Genomic DNA, 27,968 nt, shown 5'->3' with positions numbered 1-27,968 from the left:
CTGAGCAAGGCAGACTGTCTTCACTGTTCCCTCTGTCCCTGTGGATTTGATCAAGATGCATGTTTAGGTCCAGGTTAAAAAAAAAAAAAGGGAAGAGGTACAGTGGGATCACAGCTGTGGTATTTGCAGCAGTTTGTCCTTCCTCAGAAGTTCGCCAAGAGTTACTCATGGAGATGGCAAAAGGTAAAATCATAATTTCTTAGCATTAAAATAGACTGGCCAACACAATTTTTCCAAGGTCATCACTGTTCTCAAATTCTTTGTACTGCAGCTTCTCTGCAGATAGTTGAATTTTGTACTTTTCATTAGCTAGTAATCTAACACAATACATTAAAAACAAACAGAAAACCCTCCTTCCAGGCTTTGCATTCCTTTCATGGTAGATGCTTACTTAACCTCTGCCATGTCTAATCATGAACTTAAAATGACACCGGTGAACTTTCTGAGATGAGGAAACTTTTTAATGGTGGTTATTGCTGGAGGTTTTTTTGACTATTGGCCTGTGCATGCAGTGCTATCAGATACACATCCCTCTGAAGGGTTTTAGCAGTTCCCTGTAATGTGAGTTCAGGAACATTTTTCCTGTGTTACAAATAATTTTTAAAATACCTTAATCCATGTGAATTTAGTACTTGTGAAAGAGGCAAACTTGATAGTTTCAGTGGCGAGTCCTTTGCTTAGCTGTAAAACAGCTATTGTAAAAGCTTCCTTCTGTCTGGATCAGCCCTACATGAGATTTTCATAATACCCTTAAAAACTCACTTCTGGTGTAAAATGTGTCTGAACCCCACATCCAACGTTGGCAGCTGTAGTCATGGCATCAGTGATACAGGACCTGTACCATGAGCTCTCTACAGTGGCGTGTAAAACTACCTCATAGTGGGGTGGCAGCTGTAGGAATAGTAGGTTTGGGTCACTTTCATTTTGCAGTGCAGGGAATGCGCATATTCTAAGTAACTTTTTCCCTTATTCATAGGCAATAATATACAGGGAGTTTGCAGTCCAGTTCCATTAAAAAAGTGGTATTAATAGCTTTTAGATTAGCATTTTTATGTTCACTTTATCATCAGTACCTTGTTATTTGGTATGTTGTTTAAAAATTTGTCTGGATAATTATTTGTGCTTTACCCATAGGACGTGCCCAAAAAACCAAACCAAAATATAAAACCCATAAAGCCTCCATGTAGATGGTGATGGGTGATCTTTTTTTCTGCTTTTCCAAAAAGAAGTTACAAATTCCTTGTTACTGATCCAGTAAGTCAATAGTGCAAATGTTTAAAGCAAACATGAATTGTTAATTTGGGTTAACTGGAACCCACAGAAAAATCAGAATAAGTTCACAAGAAAAAATATTCCCATAGGGAAAGCTGTTGTCTATCTCTTTTCATACATGGTATTTACCCTAATCCAAGGTGAATTTCTTTTTATCCTTTAGAGATTTAAAAACTAAGAGTCATCTTTTATCTGCTTGCTAAGGGTAAAAATGTGCCTCGAACATTTTAGAGCTGCTGTGTTCCATAGGGTCCCCATTGTGCTTTGTGTAATGTACTCATAGCTCACCATGGGTATTCTTATATGGCTTCATTTTTTGTGAAGCCTTCTTATTTTTAGAATAAGCTTATGCTCTGCTGCGGGGTCCCAAAGTTTCATGGATATGCAGATGGAAGAAAATTGCTACCATAAATCAATCTTAAAAGGAAGAGATTGCAAAAGTAGGACAAGGTACCATCTTTAGATGTTAGAAGGAAAGGGGGAAAAAAAAAAGAGGGGGGATTTGATTTAATCCTAAACTGACTGGCTAGCTGGTTGTTTGGATAAAGTACCACACTGACTTTTGTTCAGGGAATAATATTTATATGTAAAGTGATTTCATGGTGTGCATCGGGGAAAAAAAACCCAAAAGGTCTGTGTTCAGTTATGAACATTGACCTTGGGAGCATGACAACACAGCAAACATTTCAGGGATCATCTATGGGAAGTTGTGCAGAGCAGTTTCTGGCAGAGAGGCATGCACCACTTCTAACGTCGCAAATCCTGTCGTCATGAGTGGCGTGTGTAGCAGCAGACTGTCATTACCAGGAAGAAAGTATATATACGTATTCCTCACTAATGGATTAGAAACATGCTTGTAAGAGGGGGAGGGAGGCGGGGATGTGATGACACTGACAGTAAGCATTGAGGGGAAGCACCAGGCACATTGTCTGTGCTGGTGACTCTGATAGCAATTCATTTGCAAGGGCCAACTCCTATGTCAGTCACTTGCTTTTGATTCATGCATAATGCACTGCTATTTTTACAGTATCATTGTATTCAAGCTCAAAATTACTTTTTTGTCATTTTATTTATTGTGCTTTTCATTTTAGTTTGCTTTTAGGTTTCATTTGATTTGGCAGTAAAATTTCTCATGGAAATAATATTTTAAAGTTAGTTCTTATGCCACACTTGAAAATACACAAGTCTGTCATGCCTCTGTTGTTTTATCTGATTAGAATGGCTTTTCTTCCCTGGCCTGCTAATAGACTAGAGTTCTGTGTTACACGCAAGGCAGTGATGACCAGCCAAGGATAAAACATCATAGGACAGGCAGGGGTAGCTCACAAAAGTAAATAATATCAAATAAATCTAAGAGAGCAAGCAAGATGTGCGGAGTTTGTCTTGCAGACATGTGAAGTTGGAAGGATCGTCACTGCTTAGTTCACTCTTTTCCCTCTGTGTCAGAGAGAGATTTATCTGCATACCTAACAAACACCAAGCAGTGATCTTACAGCATCACCTAGAAATGGAAGATATTGCCAGTTCCTCCTCCTCAAGCTTGTTTAACCAGTGAATCAAACGGAGAGTTGCATTGCAGTCTGGTAGACTGTGTTCCTACTTGCAGGGAAGAAAACTTGCGCTGATGAATGAGACTTATGTTGTGAGCAATAGAAAGATAACATCCCAAGTCCTCTAAATTCTCTAGAACCAGCACTATTCCTTAAAAAATTATTTATATATATCTATATAACCAGACAGGCATGAGAGGTAGCTAATGAAATTTGTACAAACATGATACAGGAGATCTTGATGTTGGACTGAGAGATAATGATGTCTGTTGCCAACACGTGCATAGATTTAGATAACGACCAGTATATTTTTGTGTTGTTTTTCACAGCTTTCAGGTGTTTCTTTGTGTAACATGGGCAGTGTTGTTCCTCTTAACATCTCTTACTTTATAAATTGCTCTGATATTATGAGGTAAAATATTTGCTCAGTTTTCCTTTTTGTTTTGTGGTTTAAATCTTAATTCTCTAAGAATTTGGGAGTGTAGGTTTTAGATTGTCTTGTATTTTTCTCAGTAAAATACAGGAAACTGTGTGTTTGCATGTTTGCATATATATTTACACATATTTAAATTTGGGGACTGGAATACTTGCTGTGCCTGTATGAGCCCTGGCGGGAGCTGAGTTAACAGCCACAGAAGCAGCCACAGCAAGTAAACGTGGTGTGTTCAGTGTTTGGTGAAAGAAGGTGATGTCTAGGGCCTAAGCAACTTTGAGAAGCAGTCCTAAACCACAGCATAGCTAAATTTGGGGACCCCATTACCGAGAATTCAGTAAGCCTTGTTCTTTTAGCATAATTCTCTCTGACTGAATTAAATTTCCCTGAAATAAGTGTGTGTAGGAACAGTTCTGCTTAAAATTAATACAGTGTTTTAATCTGTTTTAACTTGTTAGATAGACAACCAATAATTTTCCCCTTATCTTGAATAATTCTGTATGTGGATAACACTGTAGGGTAAACTAAATAAGATTACTTTTTTGACTTGTTTTATTTTAGGATAAAACCCCAATTGTTATGAAAATACAGCATTCTGACACCTTTTTGTGTTAGCTTTCTGCATATTCCCCATCCCCATTCACGAAGCGCTAAAAGGAAATTACTATGGTTCCTTTTCTGCTCCTCTTTCAGTGATTATTTAGAGCTGGGAGATTATTATTGGGAAGATTCAGCTTGATAATGATCCCTTCTTGTTAATCTGCTGTTCTTGAAAATGAATTAGGATTAGGAAAGCAGCTCTTTATCATAAATAAAAAAGACCAAAATGTCACAAGTATGTTACCTACAAACTACTTTGTGGTTATTTCTTGTAGACAGTTTTAGCTGGAAAGATTCTGCTGTTACATTTTTTTAAATCTATTTTATTGGGCTTTTCTCTTCTTGCTACACCATAGGTCCGATAATCTGAAAATCTTTTCCACATTATTCTAATTATTCTTCTAAGTTTCTGTTCTCTTGCTCTTTTCTGTCCTCTTTCAGTGTCTCAGTCTCATCTTTATTAATAAGCATTTTGTAGCTTCAAAGTACTTTGAGGAACAGTAAGTTGTTTATAGAGCTCCTATTAGGCAAGTTGTACACCAATAAGGAAAATGAAACTAGAAGAATTAAATTATTTGCCTTGGGGGAGATTTAGGGTGCAGATCAGGATTAGAAATCTGTTCCTAACCTTCTATTCTGTGATTCGGGTGGCACTTTCATCTTTCTTTCCTGTCTTCTTGTCTTCATTTTTCTGACCTGTATTTTTTTTTCTTTCCTTCCTGCAGAAATTGCTTTTGCATTCATTCAAAAAGCAGCACCTCTGACCAGGACCTTTGCCAGATGGCTTTATATGCCAAACACAAGTCTGTTCTGGAAGCGCTGACTCAGCACAGGAAAAGATAGCTTTGTGGCAGCGACAATGTTCAGTGAAAACTCTTGGAAAATATGCTGGAGCTGGACACAGCCGCAGCTCTTAACTAGCTGATGAGCCTTTCCAGAAGCTCTGCTTAATGAGGGCATTACCCTTAGATGGGGATGTTTCCTGCAGCTGCCGTTGCATGTTTATGATGAACTCAGACCCCGCAGAACTGCCACTTCGCCCATCCCTGCTGCAAAGGGCTCTCAGAAACAGGATGCTAAGGACTAAAAACCTGATCAGCCTGTACTTAACCTTGGAGTTCAGTCATGTGTCCAGTGACAGATCTTCAGCCCATATTCTGCCCACTGTGCACTACATGGAGTTTTTACAATCAGGTTTTGGCTATTTTTTTTTTTTTTAACTTCAGCAGATAACATTGTTACTTCAAAGTTTATGATTCTATTACCTATTGAAATCGGCTGGTGATGTATCTGCTTTTCCTTTCTTTCCAATAAGAAATTAAGATTATGGTTAAAGAGGTCCCCTCTGGTTTAATTTCCTCTTGAAACCTTAAGATTTTTTTTACTTATGTCAGGGAAAGTAAGCTTTTGGGGTATTCAGAATTCCTTTATTCATGTTGATTTCATTGCAGTTTCACAAATCTAAAATAGAGGCTCCTGATGAAAAGTAGCTTCCCCCAAGTAGTTCCTGGAAAACAGTATAAGCTATCTTCCAGTTAAGTAGCGTAAAAAGAGAAAAAAAAAAATCAAATATCGTTGAACTTTGTTTATCTGTGTTTCTTCTACATATAGGCAGACAGTTCCATTCTTGTAAATCAGAGCGGGGAGGGAGAACTTTTAAATGCATTTTATGTTCCAAGTTCTGTGTTATTAACTAAAGTCTATATGGCAAGGGAAAAAGCCTATTAAGTACCACATATTCTGTCTCTCCTACTGTAAGGCAAAAAATATGCCAAATGGTGTAGGAATGTAGAGCTCGCTACAGCTTTATGGCTAGAACTGCTAGGTCTCAACTCCTGGTCAGCAGGGACAGGGGGTGATTTAAAAATGGAAATGCAACTGAGACAAGAAGTGTGGAGGTGGCAGTCTGGGGGCCCTGAACCCGAAAGAGCGCTGGAACCAAATCCAGCTCTTCTGAGGTGCAGCCTGACCTGACATAAGGCAAAAAACGCTGGAAGAGCTGCATAAAACCAGACATCAGAAGAATGGCTGAGCAGAACAAGAACCCATCTTGTTTGTGTTTATTATTTTTTTAACAGAAGGTTTTAAGTAAGAAAATCCCTTATTTGATAGTAAAATTATAGATATTATTTGCCCTTAACCTTCTGTTCAAAGTGCGCTGTGAAGGATTAATACAGTGGCCAGTCTAAGTGTTTTGTGGAAGTTAGTCCAGCAACAAAGCAACTACTCACTGTTAAAATTAATGAGTAGGTGGAAGGGCTCTGTGAGGAGGAAGGAAATAATTTGGCCTCAGTTTCATGTCTCTAGCCTGCAATTTCTAGAGATAGAGAAGACACCACATTTTCTGACTCAGAGCAGTTATCAGCTTCCAGGAAGACTTAAGGACTGCTTTTAAGGGCCCTACTAAAAAAACGTTGGCTCTTGTAGGCCTAAATCCAAGGCTATTTGTATTTCCACTGCAAAATTTTTTTGCAAACAGCATGTAGGAGAGTGTTGAGACTGTGCATGCTCAGTGAGAAATGGGAGCCCCATCAGTTAAGTGCCGGAGATGTACTCAAAGGGCACTCGGTTCCTGACCAGGAGAACAAACCAGTTTCCCTTTCCTCCGTCTGAGCTCATCCCACCGACCTGGGCCTCTGCCTGGCACCAGGCGGGTGAGGCGGCACACCCCGGGGCAGAACCGGCTTCAGGGGTGTCCTGGGGCCTGTGGAAGGAAAGAAAGCTTTTGTTCCTTCCTCCAGAACTACCATTTGATTGTTAAATAGGATTCTTTGGGCACTTCTTGTGGCATGTTATGTGTTGTTGCACTCTGTACGTGTAAATCTTCTGTGTCTTTTTTTAAAGAAAACGTGAATCTTACATGCGTTATCTGGATAAAGAAACCTGCCCAAATTCCATCATTGTTTAGAAGATGACATTGAGTATTCTTTGAGCTCTTATCGAAGAATATTATATAGTACAACTTCAGAAAGTTAATACCAACACAAGCTTCTGCTATAAGCTACTGTTTCCTTTTTGGACATTCCAGAAAAAAGTTGATAACTTCTAGAATGTATTTTTTACTGATTTCCTGGTTTCCTGCATGGCACATTCAGAATGTAAATGCATATAAAAATGTCACTTACCCATGTTCCTGAGACACCACTGCTTACAAAAGAAGGATAGGAGTAGGGGAACGGTATTGTAATTACGGGCTGACCTCTCACTTCTGGAGAGAATTAATTGCCTATTGCCCTGGTACATACTTGTCCCCCTTTGGGATTATTAAACCCAGGTGTCTTTGTGCCCTCTGAGCTCTCTGACCTTAGTGGGGTGCACACAGAGACACCGTTAAGATCAGCACGAAGAAGTACCAAAGCAGAAAGGGGAGAGCAGCGGCGATGAGTGCCCCGGGTGGCAGAGGCAGATCTAGGTTCTTCATCTCTTACGGGCTCCACGGACTTCGAACCTTTGTCACTCAGTTGCCGGGGAAGTGCTCTCGCCATGAGATTAGAAATTTACCAGTGGCTAGAAATAAATAAATCAAGATCTAGAGTAGCTGGAGAGAATGAATAAGAGGAGGAAAAAGTTTTGAAGTAGCAAGGATTCCATTCATGTAGGGTTTCCATTTCGCTTCCCTGGGCTGTTGATATTTGGTGCTGCCTTTATTGGATAAAATATATAACCACTTTTCCACCATCAGAGCTAATTAGTGTTCGTTCAGCCCTTGACTTACATAACTAACTGTTCCCAGTTCCAGCACTAGATCCACCAGTCCACTGGGTACTCTTATTAGCATCTCTCCTTTTTGTAGATTAAAATCAGTAAATTATTTCTGCAGGAATTAAATTGTGGCAGCATTGTATATTACACAGTGGGGTATGGGGTTTTGCAGTTGCCTAAGAAAAAAAGAATATATATATATATATATATATATATATAAAAAAATATTTTACTGAAAATCTAATTGATACTGAGACATCAGAGTAGTTCTGTAAGCACTGGTATTAATAAAAATATAATCTTCCTATGCATTCACATCTCACTTGAGTGACCACAGTATCTAATATGTTGCAGGTTCAAAATACAATTTTTCTTTTCCATGTGGTGTTTATCTCTTTATCAGGAGTTGCTCCGCTGTTGCTGAGAAGCTGTGTACACCAGTGTTTTCCCCTCTAACTGCCTATTTTGTGAATTCATAGGATGTAGATGAGTTCTTAAATCAACCAACAGGTTGTGGGAGAAACAAAATGAAAAGACAAGAGATAGGGTACTGTTTCAAGCAAAATCTGTTTTCATGGTTCATTGTTTCAATGGGGAAACAGGCTAAAAATGCCTGTTCATTTATGTTTCCGTAACTTGAGATTTCAACGGTGTTTGTGTTTGGGGTTTTTTTTGTGTGTTTGTTGCTCTGTTTCAGTGAAAACACAGAAAGGCAATTTTATTGGTTTTAATGCTTAGGAAGCTCTGAACTTAGGACAAGTAAACCATGCCTAGTAGGAAACTACATTTTTTTTCCTTTGCAAAACCTCCATTTGAAATTATGTTTTTCAAGCTTAAAATGTGGTTTTATCTTTGTAATGACATTGGTAATCATCTGACTTGTTTATCTCCTCTGGAAATTGTTTTATTATCTGAATGAATGTGAATATACAACACCAGCCAAGTTCCTAAGGTACAGATACAGAAAGGGTCTTTGGGTTTTTTTTGTTCATTAATGTAGCCTGCTGAGAGCTGTACAGCAAAATGGTTTGTGCAGTTTCTCAGAGTACAGACATGTATGATGATTAGAGCTTAACAATTGTAATATTCTTTCATAAATTTCTTATTTCAGAAGATGCATATTTTATTATTTTTATTTATTATTTATTTTTCTTACAGTTACCATGAAAAATCAACCTCAAACCATTGAGGACCTGTAACCTTGCAAGTCCCTTGATATGAAAATGCAGAAAGATGGCTTGGTACACCAGAGAAAATGCAAGTGGCACATAACTCACTTTTTGCACCCCATATCAAGATACAGAAATCATGCGACAGATCACATTTTATATAGCTTTTATCTGAAGAACCCCAGAGGGTTTGCCGGGTGAGATTTTCATTACTACCTCAAATGCAAACACCTGTAAGGTGAATTGGCATTTATCAGCTCAGGGTCTTATATTAGGAGGACACCATGACCAATACTGTATTTGGATAAAACCATAAGTGAATTTAATGAGACAGAATGTAACCTTGCCTACCATTGCTTAAAGGAGAACCAAAATGCCAGAAAAATCTTCACTGGATTTACCAACTAACTGGCATTAGGGTGATCTTATGGTAAAAATTAAAGAATTCTGAGTAGACAGTTATTTTGAAATGTTCCACGTCAGATATATCTTTTTCAAATCCATTTTAAAAACTGCAGCCTGAATTTTAGGAGTTTAAGAGCCTTCTAAAATAGCAGTCTACAATTAGAATTCCAGCCATGTGCCATCAGATTTGAAGTGGCACGTTGTCTTCTGTCTGATAACATGCACTGATACCGTGCTAGCCCTGAGGAAATCCACTATCTGTTAGATCTCCAAGGAAATAAAGAGAAAAGGGACTGCCTGGGTCAAGAGTCCAAGCCATTTCTATTATAAGCAATCATATCAGTATAAATCCCCTTGACAAATGGATTAGGCTTATTCTCCAAAAAGTAAGCTGTCCCTGAAACTCCTCTTGGAAGACTGTAACAGAATCTTATTCCAGCTTGGATGTTAGATGATTGTTTTCTTCTTTCCTCCTCATTTCTCTGAGTATTTGTTCTCCTAAATTACTTAGTAATTCCTTTCTTAGCCTTTGTGTAGGCAAGCCAACCTTTCTACTGCCCTTACAAAAGGCAAATGTTCGGTTCCTCATGTGTCCATAGTGGTCCTGTTACTGAAATCTCCGAATGAAGAACTTTTTCATCACCTCACCACATCACCAATGTGATGTAGATAAGCAGACACTTCTTTATTAACGGCTGGGGTGCGTGAGTGAGTCCTCTCACGATCAACGCACACCAAATTTCAAAATCATACACCATATATAGAACTTATTCATGCATATTCATTAAGTATTCACGCATAAATATAGTGCTTCCCAAAAATCATTAACATACTTTCCTCCCATATCTGATTTTGCGCAGTAAAAGTTAGAAAGGTCCAGAAATGGGTCTGGGGTACGATTTGGGTAGGTGGTATATGGCTCGGTGGTCGCAATCTCCCCCCTGCCGGAATTACCTTTTACTAAAGTTCACAGTTTCTTGGCAGGTAACTACAAGTTGTTCCAGTCGACTCTCCCCATTTCCCATTAATTCTATATTCTGACATTTCAATACACTTTCTACGTACAGAAGACTAGCCAAATACAAAGAAATCTGTAAAATCCCAGATTTGTTACCTAAGTTTTAAACAATGATTCTAGCCCATTCTTCTGGCCTCGGTATAGGGCTGTACAAAGGATTTCATAGCAGCTTTTGCTGTGCAACTACAAGTTTCATTAAAATATATTTCTTATTCCAAATGATTTTATAAAATCTAGTAAAGTCAATTAATTCTAACTTATTAGCAGATCTGTAACAGTCCCTCGAACCAGTACCGGTGCAGGAAGCTGCTGCAAAGCCAGAGTTGCTGAAGGAGGTAACTGACCCCATGGCACTGGTAGTTCTCTGCATCCTCTTGGCCTTTCTTTTTAAATCCTGGCATTGCACTGCCGTGGTCATGACTATGTTACACAGGTGACTTGGCACCAGCTTTAGATCTACTAACAAAGGTGGTTTTTTTCCTCTGTCACTGGCAACAGGTAAGGCTAAGGCTTAGAGTAATCTTATTTTACTACTAGTAGCTATGCATTATTAAAATTTCATGCTTTGATTATTTTCTTAAACAAGATCATCCACAAATAAAATTCCTGTGTAAAACCTAGCCTCTGCATATGCTGACTACGCCTCCCTTATGCAGTCAGGAACTCCTGCAAGTGCTCTCCTACTTTTTGTACCAACACTATTAATTAAAATACTAAATAAAAATGGTCCCAAGTGCAAAGCTGAGGAACACCAGTAGTGGCCATCTTCATGCACAGCGTTTTCCCATTCAGAACAGATTACTGTCAGTTTTTTAGCCATTTTTTTTTAAACTGGCTCATGTTTTTTTATACTGGTCTCCTCTCCATTTTCATAATTTCATTGTTTCTCAAATGATTCTAGGTTGTCTGTTTTACAAAGGCACAGACTGTGTGGCTGTCAGGTCATAACATTCCGTAGACATAAATAACTTTCAAACTGCAAGCAAAGCCAAGTGCCTTAGAGATTTCTTACCTGAGGTTGCCTATGCCAACATGTTCATAGGCCATCATAAAAACTAGGAAATATGATGTTTTCCATGCTTTTAATAGTTTTAGTGAAAACAGAGTAAGTTACTCAAAAGAGAAAAATGCAGTAACTGAATTTACTCAACTGAGACTGAAACAATGAAATAATTCCGGTGAATGTATCTACAAATTAATACACTAGTAATGAAGGCAAAGTGTAAACAATATTAGAATTTTCTAGTCTCATTTAATAAGACATGGTCTAACATGGAGGGAATGTAAGAAGCCAGATTTTAGTCAGGTACCCCATCCACTGCTCTAGTCAATTAAGTCTAATGTTTCAGCTGTTGGTAGGCATAAATTGTGAGTCCCTCAACATACGTATTTGTTCTGGTGTTAGACCCTCTCAAAGAGAAAGCGTTAACCCCCACTGTAAAGGTTGATTTGGATTGCCTTATGGCAACTTGGGGTTTCAATTTTTGTAGGATTGCTTTTGTTATCTGGAATCAGGTGCTGGAAGCTTAGTTAAGTATAGTAAAGCATGTGTGATCTCATGTCCAAATAGACTAGTCAGCCTGGCCATGACTCGGGTATTTCACCTTCCTCTTCTGGATGGCTTATGAAGAGAAGAAAGGAATATATGTAGCATCCAAAATTGTTGGGTCATTCTAGATGCATTTTACCTTCATACTACCTCTGCATTTCATAAGTGGCATTTGCTTCAGGAACTATGCTCACGACTGAAAGATCTACCAGAGCCCTCCTGGTCTGCTTCTCAGAGAGCCAAATCCTAAGGGTGAATCAGAAAAGATGTAATTCCAGAACTGTGAAGAAAGCAGTTGTTTCTGCTGGTAACGTTACAACATCAGACTTTTGACAGAGGTAGGGAGAAGAATACCCGTGGTCAGTTGTCATAGCACTCTTCAAACTATGAAGCTGCAACAAGGTCTTTTACCAGCTCATACCAGCATACTCTTCATACAGTCCCTCTGCTGCCTTCTCCTCGTGTCATCCAGGGCATGTGCTCTCTCTCCTCTTGCTTCTTCTTCTTCTCTCTCCTTCTTCCTCAGCTGCTCCCTCTTCCTTGGCTCTCAACCACTTAACCAGCCACAGCTGCACCTTACCTACAGCGGCCAACCCTGAAGCCGACCCACAGTGGTATATTATCAATGCTAATTAACCCAGCTTCATTCCGCTACAATCAGTAACCATAATTTCTTACGGTTTCTAATTTCTAATAATCTAATCAGCATATTCTTTCTGTGTGCATGTAGCTATTTCCGTGTGCTCTCCCTTTCTCTCTGTTAAGCAGTTCCCCAGGACCCCTTGCTAAATAAAAATCTGGGAGCTACCACATCTTAATGCACAAACTCTTCTTATATTTTATGCAGAAACTGTGTAAAGAATATGCAGAATAATTTATGTAAGAAGAAACTATGCATATGTGATTAAAGGTTTCAGAGGGCCAGCTTAAATCAAACTTCATGGCTCCCATCAGCTAAATCCTTTTTTCCATTGCTCGATTCCTGATCTTTGAATTTCTTGCTATGAATTACTGATTGCCCTAACGTTGCCACCTTTATGACAGGACCGCGGACAAGATAATAGGCTTCTCAGCTATAATTACCCATCCTTTCTGTGAATATTCTGATGATTTACATTTTGTCTATCTATTAATCTATAATGCAATAATAAATTGATTACTATCACTAAACAATAAAGAAGAGCAGTGACTTCAAAGAATCAGGCAGCTGGAGTAAGTCTGAAACTTGCATGCTTGAAGAACTTATTCTATCTTTAAGCACGGGCTGTCTGAACAAAATCTTTTTACCTGGGAGAAAAACGAGTCTGTGCTGCTCTCAGTATGTATGCAGTGCCTGTCAGCATTAATTGGAGCACTGAGTGAAATTCATAAAGAAAATAGGCCCTGAACTATTACTGTTTTCCCAAACAGCAGCACATCAGGTTCTACAGTCGTGTATTTGTATTTGTGCCACAGTGGAACAAGCCCTGGAGCAAGCAAAGAGACCTGGAGATTTCCCACTTCCCTGGCAGCTTTTCTGACTAATTCAGCTGTGCTGGCAAGTGCTGCCAGGTAGCTGCATGCTATTTTCAGAATAAAGCGTATCCAGCACCAGGCAAGAGGCGACAGTAGTGACATTCCCTGCTTTATTTCACAGAGGCATATCTAACCCTTCTGCCACGAATGATGGCCATTACGTGGGTGTGATATGACATCAAAGTTCCTTTTGAGTATTAACGAAACATTGGCTTCTAGCTGCACGATTGATCTCCCCTTAAATTCTGACTCCAGGAGTCTAAAATGCAGATACCTGAAGGCCTTTGTAGTAAGTTCTTCCTGTTGTGTACACGTGTCTGAGGACCCTGCTAGCCCGGGAGAACAGCCCTCTTGGTGTGTTAAGGGACAGGCCACTTTACTTGAAAGTTCTGACTTCCTGGGGGGTGTCACCCCAGCTCCACCCCACTCGCCCCCGTCCACCCGAGCCCTGCCCCCTGAGTAGTTGTTCCCGACTGGGGCTTTCTCCACCCCACCAGCACCGGCTCTGTGCCATCACTGACCAGGCAGACCGAACTTTCTTGTCCATGGGGTGATGTCCCAGTGAGGTGCCACCTTCACCTGGCTCTGCTGGCACCTTCCCACCCCTTCTCATGATGGGCGGCTGGGACTTCCCTCCTCTCACAGGACTCCAGAGGAACTCTTCCTTCATGCTCTTTCCCAGCTTGAACTTGATTAGATTTTAATCTCAGTGTGAAGGAAGTACACTAATAATGTAAAGAAAGAGTAAAGAACCTGCAGGGTTTTTTTGTTTGGTTTTGCTTAAGGCATGGAGAAAACAGAAAAGGCATCTTTCAATGAGAAATTAATTTATTCTGTAAAAAATCCATAAAAATATTCCTGCAGAAAAGTGCAATAAAGAGGCAAATTTTTATGGTTAAGGTTACTGGAATAGCTTGAGTGACCAGTTTCTTGAGTTCTGTTTTATGCAGGTTTTTTATGCATCAAAAATTACTGCAACTCCAGCTTAAGGCTGCTTTGGCTATGAGACCATTCCTTTACGTTTGCTCTGGAGCCTTTATATTCTTCCAAAACTAACAGGAGGGGTTTTTAGCTTATTCCCTTGGAGCTCACTGAAGGCCAGTTTTCTTGGTCCTTTTTTCTCCAGTTCTCTTAAGACTGCTCACTAAATGTGTGCCAAGGCGGGCATTGTTTTCTTTTAAGCAGAGAGAAGCCTGTGGGGTCTGTCTTCTGAAAGATAAGATGAAGTTAGAAAGTGGATGGACTTAGAATGGGAATTTCAGTAGCAGCACGGTCATTGCCTAGCACTGAAAGTTTGATGAAAATTACGTCAGTTGCTTTTCAAAAGTTGCCAGAACTTATTTTTTATGTTAGCAAAAATAATGGATTTTCCCTGCTCTAGCTTTGTTGTTTCAAACCAGCTAAACCATCTGTCTATAAGGGAAGAAAACAAATTACCCTGCAGGTGATGTTCAGCACCAAAATGTTCAGGCTAAATGCATAAAGTTTGGCAAAATTATTAACTAATTGAAAACTGAGTCTCCTGATGTCAAGTGTCAGAACAGCTTTAGTGAATAATATTAGTTCTGCTTTTGCACATTGATAGCAGAATCCTCAGTGAGTCCTAGAAGGAAATAGAGTCTGTTTAATGTCTGTGAAAGTGAAACCTGAAGTTTAGTTCTTGTACTGTTTAAATGTCTCCTTGTGTTAGTGTTGCACTGCTCAGCATAAAAGTCTGAACGGATTTCCTCAGCTAACAAAGTAAAACAGTGTGTAATATCCCACAGCTCCGGAAGCACCATTGCCAGCTCTGCTGCTATGAGAAGATGGTAACTTACAGGAATAACTATAATTAAGTCAAATTTGAAATAAAAACTGTGGAAAATACATTGCTTTTCTGGAGGTGAAAATATACCAGCAATATTGATCTTAGTACCTTATGACGTTCTTGCTGAATTCAGATCTGGCTGCACAAAAGATAAAAATGAAGAGCTGTCTGCCTACTGCATGATTTGGCAGCCTTTTAGAGGCAGGGGTATTGCTTTGTGTTTCTCCAACCAGTTCCTCTCCCTCTTTCTGGTTAGAAAAAGGTGCAAAAGGAGAGGCTTCTGAGTTTCTGGCTGTTTGCTTTGCTAAGAGAAGTTTTGGATTTGTTTGTTTTGAATAAAAAGCTGTTCCTTGAGGCTAGGGCATAAAAGAGGTTTGACAGTGAAAGAGCTTGCTACTTATAGTGGGCAATTCTTCTTTACAAACATAAATCTTTTGAAAGGTATGTAGGACCCTGTCCCTCTCTCTCCCCAGAATTCTTGCTTTCTCTTTTTCTCTTTAGGAACAAGAGCACTTTCATTCTTACCTGGCAAGAGTGAAGGTTAGACTCAGTGCAACCACGTTGACTGTATCAAAAAGTGATGAAACCTTAAAGGTAGCTGTATATGAAGATTCTTGTCTACTAGAGGAAAATATATAATTATAAACCAAACACATCCCTAAATGTTATTTTCAGATTTCATTTACAAGCTTTGGGCAGAATTTTACAAGAAGAATTAATCCTCCTCAGCTAAAGACAAACCTAAAATTTACTTTCAGGACAGAAGCTGTAACTGAAGGTGATTAAGCATGCTCTAATTCATTACAGTTTACAAGCCAACAGCAAAATTTGTATATATATCCTACAAATCCATATGGTGATATGCAAGCATTTCTCTCCAGTAATATATGTTTAGAAAATGTCTATCTGTGCCAGTGCTTTAAGCAGTTTCAGAGTAAGCCTTTGACTAGCGTCATAAAGATCTTATGTTCTCTGCTAAAACACTCCGAAGGCAGCTGCAGCACTGGAGCTGTGTCTGTGTGCCGTGCTCTGGGAGGTCTTTCCTAGGGCAGAGGCTAGGTTTGTTAGGTTTGTTAGGCAGAGGTATCAGTGTTTCTTGCAATTGTTTGCAGTGGGAGTCTCATTTATTTATTTCAGCAGCCAGAGTAGCTTTGTCAGCCTCTCTGGTTATGAATCCAGATCATGATAGCTTTATGGCTGGTTGGATGTTGTGCCTTTGCAGTTTTGAACCTGCTTCTTCTGCCACTTAATATGAAATTGGAAGCTAGGACAACACAGAATCTATAACGGCAGTTCAGTGCTGAAAGGAACGCACAAATGCAAATATTTTCTCTGTAGCCCTTTTGCCATATTCTGGTGAATCTCTAAGCTCTTGTAGCTCTTTTAGCAGTGGCAGAAATTTATCTTCACATACCTGCTATGGTTGTGTAATACTCTAAACTGCATAGCATTTCCTTGATTATCATTTTCATGTTTCTGCTTGAATTTTGCATGTAAGAGTTTTCTGTTAGGATTAGAAACCCTGAAACTCACCCTCCCCCCGCCCCCCCCCCCCCATTACTAGGGTAAGATTGTGTGTAATATCTTTCACAGTTCCGGCTACCAAACTGTCGTCATCTACTTCAGTCGTGTGTGTGTCTGAGGACATGCTGCTGGCACCATTTTGTTTTATCTCTGCTAGGAGTCTGCCTCTTCTCCTTCTGTTCTTCTGCTGATCTAAGTCCCAGATTTTTCCTTAACAGGAAAGCGCATGTTATGTTTCTGTCATTGCAATTTCTCATTTTAGTTGAATAATCATTTTTTTTACTTTCCAATCCATCACGATAAGGTAACATAACAAGACTCTGGTGTGAATACAGTTGAGCATGATCTGTGTTTCATCATGGTTTTTGAGAACGTCTGCAGCCACAGAAACCCACTGGCTGCCTGATTCCAAGTGGGCCACTTCTAAGGGTATGGGAAAGACGGCGCTTGGATCTGGGGCCAGGAGTGCTGGGGGCTGATACTGGTTGTATTTTTGTTCTATTTTTATTTTTGTCCCAGAAGCTGGACAAATTGCTGGGGATGATAGTAGGTATGGCGTACAGGAAGGTTTCAAGTACAGGCAAGTGGCTGTACTTAGCAGATGATAGTGCCAGCTATAAGATTTTTGTCTATATTTAAATTCCCTTTATGAACAGACTGGTTTGTATTCAAAACTGTTTTCACATTACACAAAAATGGCAGGAGGAGAAATATTACTTTGAGAAAAATTCAGTAATGTCTGGTGAAATACGTAAGTTTCATCTGTTTCTTCAATATGGATTAATTATTTTCCATGTGTGATTTCCAGAAGTTTTCTCCAGTAGTCTCGAGTAAATAAATTATGTAGTTTTCTAACAGTTCTGCAATTCCAGTCTTCCATTTTTATTCTCTCAATTGCTGCAGTTCTGCAATGAAACAGACTGTTATCCCACACATGCCACATGAAGTCTTCAGTAAGTCTTTAATATTCTGCACAGCAAAGGAAATTTGGATGTTTATGTCTTTTTTTGTTGGTTTTTTTTCTTTTTTTGGTTGGGGATGTGATTCTTTGATAAGTGTCTTGGACCTAGGTGAGCTTAATGTAATTTCAGGCTCAATGTAACGAGACTTATCTTGTACTGTGGAATATGCAGATAAATTATAGCTTTGAAGATACTGTTGTCTGATAGAAGAAAATTTATCTACTGAATGTATTAGGCCAGATCCTCTGCTGGTAATTATTTGGGTGGAGTTAAACTAATTTACACCAAAAATGTATGTGTTGCTGCTGTCTGAAGGAAACTGATGAGCTGGAAATGTGCTGACTGAGACCTTGATAGAACAAGAATTGGATATGCTGGAGAAGCCTTGTTCAGAAATGCGATGATGTTGTTTTTACATATTTCCATATGGAAAGGATCTTTCAGGGCAGGAGAATCAAGATGTGTGAATAACAACTTAAGTGATTAAAGGAAAGTGTCCCACAAAATGGCCCTGTCATGCTGTATATACAGTTAAAAAAAAACCTCCATTGGGAATAATTGCAATTAATAGCAAAGTGGCCTTTATTTTCTTTTTCTTTTTTTTTTTTTTTTTTCAAAAAGAAGGACAACTATAGTTGGGTTTTTTCCATTCCTTTATGCCTTACTGAATGTTTTCTTGTTTCATGGCAAATATGCATGGACTATGACTTTAAAAAAGTATATTCATCAAGAAAAAAAAAACACAACAGGGAAATGCATGCAAAAGGATGGTGATTGTGAAATGTTTGGTTCTTTCTCAACAAAACCATGGGATGAGGAAGGAATAGAAAGAACCAACATGCTTATACTTTGAAACTTTCCAGGGCTGAAGACCTTGCATCCTTGTTTACATACTGTTTTCAAACCTGGAGTTTCGTGAAATTTCTTGGATCAAAACCCTTGTCATATGCACGTCACATTCAGCTGTGGTGCCTCTTGGGAATGGTGTTCTTTTGAAGTTTGCATAGCCCTGCTGTAAACTGGGCCATCTGCCAGTTAACAGTGTTTGGGCCGGTCTTCAAAGATTGACTTTGGGATCTCTAACTCTCTTAAATCTCTCTAACTTCATGCACCAAGACATTCACCTCCTTTTTCTGCACCTTCTCACAGTACAGCTACTACTCCAGGGCCCACGGAGGAACCCTCTCAGAAACAGATCTGAGCTGTGTTGGTGCTCCTGCGCTGGCGCACATCGTACTTGCACGTACGTGGGAGCTCCAGCAAGTGGGAAGGACCCGTCTCTTGGGGCTCTGATCGCTCAGGGCACAGTGCAGCTCTAGTGCAAAGGGCATGAAGTGATTATGGTTTTAGAGGAGTTTCTAGATGTAGAGAAACAGCTATCAGCAATTTTTCCTAAGCTGATTTTTATATATTATATTATATTTAACAAATAAACATGATGTGTGCAGAACATGGTTACCTGGGGAAATTTAAGGAGTTTTAATCCTCAGCATGGAAATCAATGCATTAGTACATCGCCAGGGGAAGATGATGGACCTTTTGTTTCCAAAGGCTGCACATAGCTCAGGCTTTCTGGCAATGTCCCTGGGATTATATTAATTTCTTCCAAAGCCGCAAATTGATTAAATTAGATCGGTGAAAGGCCACTAATGACATGTTTTAGTTTTCTTTTTATTGCAGCAGCATGTTCATCCTACATTTGGAATTTGAATCACATGGTAGCTGGCTGCTCAAAGAAGCAATCGGTCAGGGTCTAGACATACACAATACAGGGAAGCTTCTGACCACAGCTATTAAAAGAGAAAACAAAAGCAGGGAAGTCCTACAACCCTGCCTATACACACATTTATACTGATGGAGTAAGACTGCTCTGTTTCAGTCATTTTTTATAGTTATGTGGAATTTTAATTATGTTCTCTAGGTATAGTGCTGAAACATCTCTTCCAAAAAATTCCTCTGTTTACTTCTGAAAGTTTCAAAACCATGCTGCATGTGTGTCATCAGACTCTGGGTTTGTGCAAACTGAAGTGTGAATACCCACTGATGAAACCATAGGTTATTATTTTTTTTATTCCCCCATATACACATACAGATGCGCACAGGAGATGGATTGCTCTGTCTCACTGGGACAGTATGGGGACTACTGTCACAAGCTTTCAGAGGGATCTCATCTTTTTTTATCCCTTAAATTCTCTTCAGCTGAGGCTTATATCATAATAGGTCCTTTTGTTCCCTTCTCACCCTCTCTGTTTCCTGAGCTATGGTGAGGCTTTTTTGACACCTCGGAGCAACTCTCCATATCTTGCGTCCTGTCCTTTCCTGCTGTCCCTCTGTCACCACTCTGCTTCTAATTGTAGCTCTGGATTGGGATCTTTTTCTTCTGGATGGCCGTAGCAACTACTGTGGCTCAAATGCATTTCTTCCTTACAGTACCCTTCATCCACTTCTGTCAGTATCCCAAGCCCTTTTCACTTTTCTTTCTATTCATACTTCAATGAACCCTTATACACAATGGAATCGATGTGGTATTTTCCACCACTATATGTGGTTGTTTATATAAGACAGCACTACCTCGAGCTTATGTCTGAATATTTTTTTAGATTGTAAGTGCCTTGGGGTAGGAACTGTTGCTGCACGTGTGTGTGTGCTTGTATTGTGCCTGGAACAGCAACTCCTCTCCTGTCTGTTGAGAGCCAAAGGGAGCCCAAGTATACACCATCTACTTAGTATATTTTTTAAGTATTTCAGATAGGCTGACTTGAATTAATGACAAAATATTTAAACAGCTACACGTTCATACAATTCCCTTGACTTTAAATGAGATTTAGGCATTAATTAAAGTTGCACCTTAAAAGTCTTTTTATCTCTAAAACTTTTTTAATCAGGCTGAACTCAGTATTGTATCTAAATCAGTGTAATTTACATTTTCTTCTACCCATCTACATACAAACCGCAATTATTTAGGTTCCCATTTAGATACTCCCCAAAATGTGATTCACATCTCATTTATATACTACTATTGCCATTTAAGTAAATTAATTCCTACAACAGCCTCTGGTAACAGAACAGATATGCCTCGATTCTGACACAGTCTTCACTGATTTGATTAGTTTTGTGTAGTCACAGACCAGGTTTTCTGAAAAGCTTGTTTGCTATGCAAGCACTATAAATGCTTATTTCTCTAAGCATTCAGCACAGTGGATATTCAGCAGAGTAGCTAAGCGTTTTGGAAAACTTGGCCATAGTTGCTGGTGCTGAGCCATACAGTCTGTCTCAGAAAATTCTAGGGTTTTATTTTCTCAATTTCTCCCAAAGTTGAGGAATGAGGAATCCCTTTGAAATATGTAGCTAGACTCTAGATAGCTCAGAAGTGAAGCGAATCTTTCTGAAAATCTCTGTTGGGGGGTGTCTTGCCAATGTGGATTGCAAGCAGTGGCAAAGCTAGAATTGGAACAATGAGAAAAATAGAAATCAATTTTTAAGCAAATTCTGAGGTTAAATTACAAAAATTAGGCTTATTTTAAGCTGTTAAGGTTAAATATCAGGTTGTTTTGCTAGTCAGCTACATACTTGTGCATGTATTTTGAAATGCAGTTATACAAGTTCAGTATTATTCTTATATATATATATATATTTAACATCAGTTTTCACAGCAGGAGTAAAATTGAGAAAGCAGAACTAGAGTGTCTGAAAATCACCTTCTCATAGGAACTTCTGGCTGAAATGCCTCCTGTTACTAGCTAGTCTGGAAACACAGAGTCATCCTTCAATAGACTGCGCTTCCTTTTAGCCGTGTGAATGATCGTCCCTGTAATAGCAGAGCTGCGGTTTTTTTACTTGAGGAATTCCTTTCTATCTGTTCCTTCCTATGAGGTTCTTGAAGGCCATTTTTCATATAAATCAGCTTTGCTCTGTCAAGCAGCAGAGTCACAGGAAACTAAGGCTCCAGAAATCCTGTAGGGTCCTCCCACTCAATATTGCCTGGCAAGCCAATTAGCTTGATATTTTTATCTCTAACTTGATTTGGAATTAATGGTAAATTACTGTTTTAGCATTCTGTTTTCCATGGTAAATGCCCTACTCAATTATTATTAGATCTGCTCCTAGGACAGCTGAATGTTTTATCTATGCCCTGCCTTTGTGGCTCCGCAATCTAAGGAGGATGCAGAAGGAACCTCTCACCCTACTTCACTGATTCTTCATCCTAGCCCAGAGAAGGGGCGTGCACTCACTCTTCGAGGCAGCGCAGGATTTTCTAGCACACCCTTCACTGTGGGGACAGTACTTTTCTGTACGAAGGTTCATGTCAGTCATTTAATATCTGTCAAGTTGCCTTCAAAGCAAAGCCTAATTCTCTGCACTAAATTAAGAATGTTGGAGCTGGTTCATGTTTTACTCCAACTCAGTGTTCTCTGCTTTTTATTTGATTTTATTATTTTTTTTGATCTTAGGGTCTACCATGAGATAACATTTATTTTGAAGCCTGGGTGCGTTTTTTACCACGGAGTACATCTACCTCTGGTGTGGTTTTGAAGTAAATCTCTCCATCGTTCCCATTTACTGCACTTTGTCTCACATCACTGAGTGGTGTCAGAGCACCCAAGCTGGGTTCCTTCTGGTTAAAGCTAGACTAGAAGACGCGCTCTGGGAACACCCCTGAATGCCCCTTAGGCAGCTGGAGAACACTCGTTCCTGGGTCCACACCAGAGGTTACCCAAAGTGACGTGTGTTATAGATGCTGGGTTCTCAGCACCGAGCACGCAGGTGTTCTGTCTCGCTTCCCAGGCTGGGAGCGCTGGGGTGACAGTGTGCATGTGAATCTGGAACAGAAAGTAGTGCTGTGGTCTGAGAAGGCTCTTGTTTGCCCCAGTTTTGGGAAGTTCATTGGAGACAGAGAAGTAGGATCAGAGAAGTAAATAGCTAAATAGCTCTGCTCGTTACTGTCTGTCCTCCTCTCCATTTCTGTTCCTGCTCCACGCTCAGGGAACTGAAGATCTTGCCAACTGTTTTGGTTACATCTCCTAAGCAGGCATGCTCCTCTTACTGTCTTAAATAAATTACCTGGATCCCAAGAGTGTGTTGTACAGGCCACCGACAGGAGAAGCAGAAGAACAGTTTGCAGTCTGACTTTTTAGCATGTGCCTAAGTAACAGCATCTGTCTAGCTACAGCTGGCAGGAACCATTAGACTCACGCTTAGCTGGAAAGACCTCTGAGGAAGGATGGAATGCGTGGGCAATCAGAAGTATTTCCCAAGTCTGCTGCTTCCCTACAAATCTTAGCTACCTTGCTCCATATAACTGCTGAAACAAAATGCAAGGTTCAGCTATCCAGATTTAATCATCTGCATCTGAGGTTTTCATGTAACTCCAGCGCGGTCGTTCAAGCAAGCAATCCTCTTCCACAGGCAGTTGAGTTCATGGATTCACGTACTGGAAAGTCTTACATAAAAGTGAACTTTGTGCTCCAAACCACTGAGATGATGCTGTTTCCATTAGCGCTTTAATCAAGGCCTTTGCTACAGTAAATGTTTTGCACTGTAAGTAATTGGTAAAGACTGCTGACCTGCTAACACTGTGGTAGTTCAGCCTAATCTGAAAAAAGTCCCTTAAAACATTTCCTGCATTAGCTGACCCAATGAATCATCAAAAAAGCAAAGCATAATCTGAATGTTGGCTGCAGCAAGTGGAAATATGCCTGGATTGTTTCAGAAGGGCATCAGCAAAAAAGGCTGCTTGAGTGGGGTGTTTTCCATGCTGTCCCATGCGAGCTGCCACATGTAGACCCCCCCAGCCTGCTTGTGAGTATCCCTTTGGCAACAGGAACCAGTCTGCAGGTGTGAAAATACTGTGACTGCTTTTAGCATCACAAAGAAAGTGTTTTTATTGGGAACTGTGCACAAAATCATGGTTTTATTGGAAATTCATTCTATACCTTCTGAACATGTGCGTTTTAGCCACTTGACAAGTGATTTGAGGATTGTGTGATTCAAAAGCAGTGCATGGTTAGGAAAGCTGTTAGAGATTATACAGTATTAAGAAGTTCTTTTCCTTTTCTCTGAGCAAAGAGAAGCTTGAGGACACTACGGAAGGCTGGTCAGCTTAGCAAAGAGCAGGTGAGTGTGAAGGCCGGAGCAGAAGCTAGTGGGTTGTTTTGCAATTTAATTTGCTTGGAAGTGCGTCTTGGGCTGCGAGTCCTTGGGTGCTACCCCTGCCCAGCACTCTGCTGTGACAGGGATACAGCAATGTGGCTATAAACAGTGTATCAGGGGTGTGAGGGCCCCCTCAGCCTCACACCCCTCGGCATGGGAATTAAAACTGAGGGCTGATGATAGAGAGAAAAGAGCAAATGTATGGGCAGCCAGATACCAAAGCAAATGAAAGTAACAGTTAAGTAGATATCATTAGAGTTGCATTTTTTTAAAAACTGCTAATATCTGTGAATTTCACTAGTCAGTATTGACCATTTTACTGACACCTTGCTCATTAAGCCATCATTCCCAGGATTTATTCAGTCATTCCAAATCTCTGAGCAGATTCAGTCAGCTGCATTTCTTAAACGGACAGATAAACCTGTAGTTCTGTCTTTCATACCCATGTAGATGGTGCTGCCCACTGAGACCAAGCATAGTCTGTCAACATGCCAGTAGGAGCTGTCATGTTTGGGGCATCTTCTTGTTTATTAAGTCTCAAAGGAAATTTTGAACTACAAAAATAAGAAAATTCACAAGATCCTAACAATGAAAACATTTTTTTCCTGGCTGTGAAAATTCCAAAGAAGCCATGTTTTGTGGTGATCTTTTTTATCTTTAGATTGTTTCAGTCAATATATAATCAGGCTTCTATCCTTTGCCTCATGCACATATGAAATTCTCTATGGAAAGGAATACAAAAATTTATTTAATCTTTAGAAAGGTTTGTTTCCATAAAATAGACATCATAAACCCCCACAGGTAGCGTCTAGTGCTGTAATTTTAAAATAAGACCTGTATGTGCTACTAGATTCATATAAATATATTCTAATTTTGAATAATGAAAATTAATTTGAGTTAGGATCACCTACTTAATAAGTCATTCTATAGAAAATGGTAGCAATAACCTACCTTGAAATACATGAGTTCAAGAATTTCCCCTAAGAATTTCCTCAAGAGCATCCTTTTTGGTTCTGCTAATGAATGTTTCTTCCAGTGACAGCCAACCTAGAGTAAAAAGTTGAAGCAACAAAGAATCTTTTACTTCTTCTCATAAGTTGTACCAATTTCCTCCCATGATTAAAAATATGCACCTATTCCAGTCTGCACAGGCCATCAGCATCGAGCCTTTTCATCTGGCAATGCCTTTGTCTCCTAGATTTAAAGAGCTGTGAGAAATCCCCTTGTGTATATACTTATAGACACTGATCATATCATATCTTACACTTCTCTTTGATAGAGATAAAGAGATTAATCTCTTTAAATTTCTGTATTAGGAAGATAGTTTTTTTAAAAGACCTCAAATTATTCTCTTGGCTGTTTTTTCCTGAACCTTTTCTGTTTTCTTTTTGGGGACGGGTGGATATCAGAAGTTGGCACAGTATGTTACAGTATGAAAGGAAGGTAAAATTTTGTGGTAAGATTAGATTCATGCAAATTAGTTAGAAATAATTGTTTCCCTTTTCATCTAAATCCATCCAAGCTCCCTGTTGCTCTCACTGAGACTTGAAACAGTATGCGGTTTGTTATGATTATGATTAGTTATATAGCTGATTAGGGTCTGATTGCTTCATTCCAGTTGTTTGGCCTGAGCTACTGCTAGTAACAGTAGTAAAATCTTCAGTGTGTTTTATTAATCTTTAATAGATCTGCAATGCCTAGGGTGTACAGCAATGGTATTTTAGGAATGACAATTACCATTATATTTTTCAATATTGTAATACTTCTGTCCCAAAAGCATTTTAGATAACACATTTATATGGCACGAAGTGGGAAGCCTCATATGATTCATGTTCATTGTAAATAAAAAAAAATAAATTAATCTTTCAGCAAGTAATCCTAGAGAAATTAGGCATCTGTGGATTGTGAAGATCTGAATTAGTGAAAGTAATTTCTGGAAGTATATCAGAAGAGTATCAGCTTCAAAATGCAAAGTTCCATGTGTAGGACTCATCACTGTTTTATAGGTTGCTTGAGTAAATTATATGGCCTTGGTTGGCCTCTGAATCAAATATTTCCTAGGCTGCAATCCCCATAAACATGTATTTAGAGTAAAATGTAAAAATGTGACTTCGTAACTTCAAATAGTTCAACCTGTCTGTTGTAAGCAGCTAACTTACTATGTACTTCTTGCAGTTCACTATTTTTATAGGATCACTTCTAGTGGAATATTTGTAATATGAAAAGTTCACAACTGCGCTTGGCTGTGATCAGTAAATGGTATATTGGCTTCACAATTATTTTGTAATATTGTGCTAAATTTCTCCTGAAGTGTCTGTAAGAAGTTATTCTTCGCATCAGTCATTGTTCTGTGTTTGGGAAGGACAAGCTGGTTTCCATACAGACTGCTTAGTTATATCTTGGGTACATGTTTTGGCTCCTGAACCTAATCTCTATCTGGTTACAGCAGCAAAAAGCCAGGCAGGTTGATGCTTCTTGTCTGGTTTTATCGTGGTTACATGATATGTAACTTTTCCTACCTCCAAAAGAAAATGGTGATGTGTATTTAATCAACAAATGGGGGGGAATGCTCTGAATAAAATAGTTGTTTTATTACAATAGCAATCTAATACAAGATAAAGCTTTTTAATGTGTAACAAGGTCTTTCTAATGAACATTGGACTGGCAATGATCTCCTAACAGCAACTGTGTCTTCTCATTGTTTTTCTTGGCTAGGCAAACAAAGTCTTTTCTCTTCATCTCTTATCATGTGATATATCTTCCATTTCCTTAATTGTTCTAATAGCCTTTCTGTGTATTCACATTCATCTTGCTGGAAGATGGGTGATATTAATACATAAAGTACTCCCAGGTTTTTACTTACAGTTTTTACCAAGGCTTAGTCGAGTGGTCTGTTTTCAATGAAGAGATTTGTCCTGTTTCATCCTAGTATCATGCTTGCTTTTTTCCCCCTTGGTTGCACCACAGATCGGGCTGGTAGCCACCCCGTGATTGGCCACGCACAAACTTTTTCCCTCCTTGGTCACCTTCAACCAGTGAATCTTAAGTTTATAGCAGACGTAATTTCTGAGCTCATGATTTTCCATTTTGTGCTATTAATATTTATCCCATACAGATTGCTCTGGCACTAAAATTATCCATTTCTGCCCAAAATACTCAGATCTTCTACTGATCTTCCACATTGTACTGCAGTCAGTTTATATTAATATACTTTCTAGGTTTTGTGGAAATGCTGTTAACATAAATTCTATGTGAAAATATGTTCTCAGAAAGAACCCTTGGAGGACCCCATACCTACCGGCATGTCTAAAGTAGTCAGCTCCCTTACCAAGGTCTTTCTTCTCTGCCTTGTGTACTGCTCAGTCTTATTGTATCCTAGGTAGATTTCCTGTAGATTATCATATATATAATTATTTTTATATCTAGAAAAGTTTTTTTATTTGTTTAATTTTAAATATTTATTTAAATAAAACTTACATTTTGTCACGTTTTCTGTTTTCCTTTTAGCATTTCATTCAAAACATTTGAGAACTTTGCATGCTGCAGATGTTTGACTAACAGGGAAATAGTTGCTTGGATGACCAGTTCTGCCTTCTAAATGCAAATGACCAACCTGCCTCATTTTAAGACTAGAAGCAAAAGATGACACATATTACAAATTTCTGTTTTCAGAACAGGACACTAAGGTATTGAGATACTTTGGAATTTGGAGCCGTACACTGTGGGGTTCCCAGCAGGTTGTGAAACTCTTTACCTTCTGCCTCCTGCACACGGTTCTCTGCACACCCGTGCACCAGTGGCTGTCGTGGGTTTGCCAGTTAGCACGTGAACCTGCCACACACCCTCACTGAAAACTGGAAAAGAAAGGGTGGGGGTTTTCTACATTACCTTTAATATCTGTCTCATTTTCACTGCAATGTAGTCCCACTTTTTGCCTTTTTTAAAAAATCAGGTCTGAAAAATCTTTTATTTTATCATCCTTTCCATGACTTAGTTCAAATTGATTTCTGGAAGTTCTGACTTTTATCTCTTCACATTTTACACCTGTAAGTTGTACCTATCTTTTCCAGCTTCATACCTTTTTAATGCCCTTTTAGGTTTTTCATTTACACTATTAACTTTTTTAGGGGTGGTTATTCCTTTGGAGCCTGTTTTTACTGTTGCTCAAAGATTCTCTAAAATCAAGATTAAGCCCAATGTTTGTTTATCATTCCATTTAATTTACATTTAATCATCTTATATGCATTCACTCCAATGTTGTTTGATCAACTCTTTTGTAATGTCCTTGTTGCAAATCAAAATCACATTCACA

The 27,968-nt window shown here is 39.2% G+C and overlaps 1 long non-coding RNA gene across 1 annotated transcript; it reads left to right on the top strand.

The window, feature by feature from the left end:
* LOC130149108 (uncharacterized) lies at positions 1-27,613 on the top strand. The gene is made up of 3 exons (XR_008821796.1): positions 1-183; positions 8,716-8,923; positions 27,164-27,613. It is a non-coding gene; the product is annotated as an uncharacterized LOC130149108 (long non-coding RNA).
* Positions 27,614-27,968: the final 355 nt, after the last annotated feature.

Source organism: Falco biarmicus, chromosome 4 (genome assembly GCF_023638135.1).
Source record: "Falco biarmicus isolate bFalBia1 chromosome 4, bFalBia1.pri, whole genome shotgun sequence".
Lineage (NCBI taxonomy): Eukaryota > Metazoa > Chordata > Aves > Falconiformes > Falconidae > Falco > Falco biarmicus.
The sequence above is the reverse complement of the archived record's forward strand: the minus strand, read 5'-3'. Positions and strand labels throughout refer to the sequence as shown.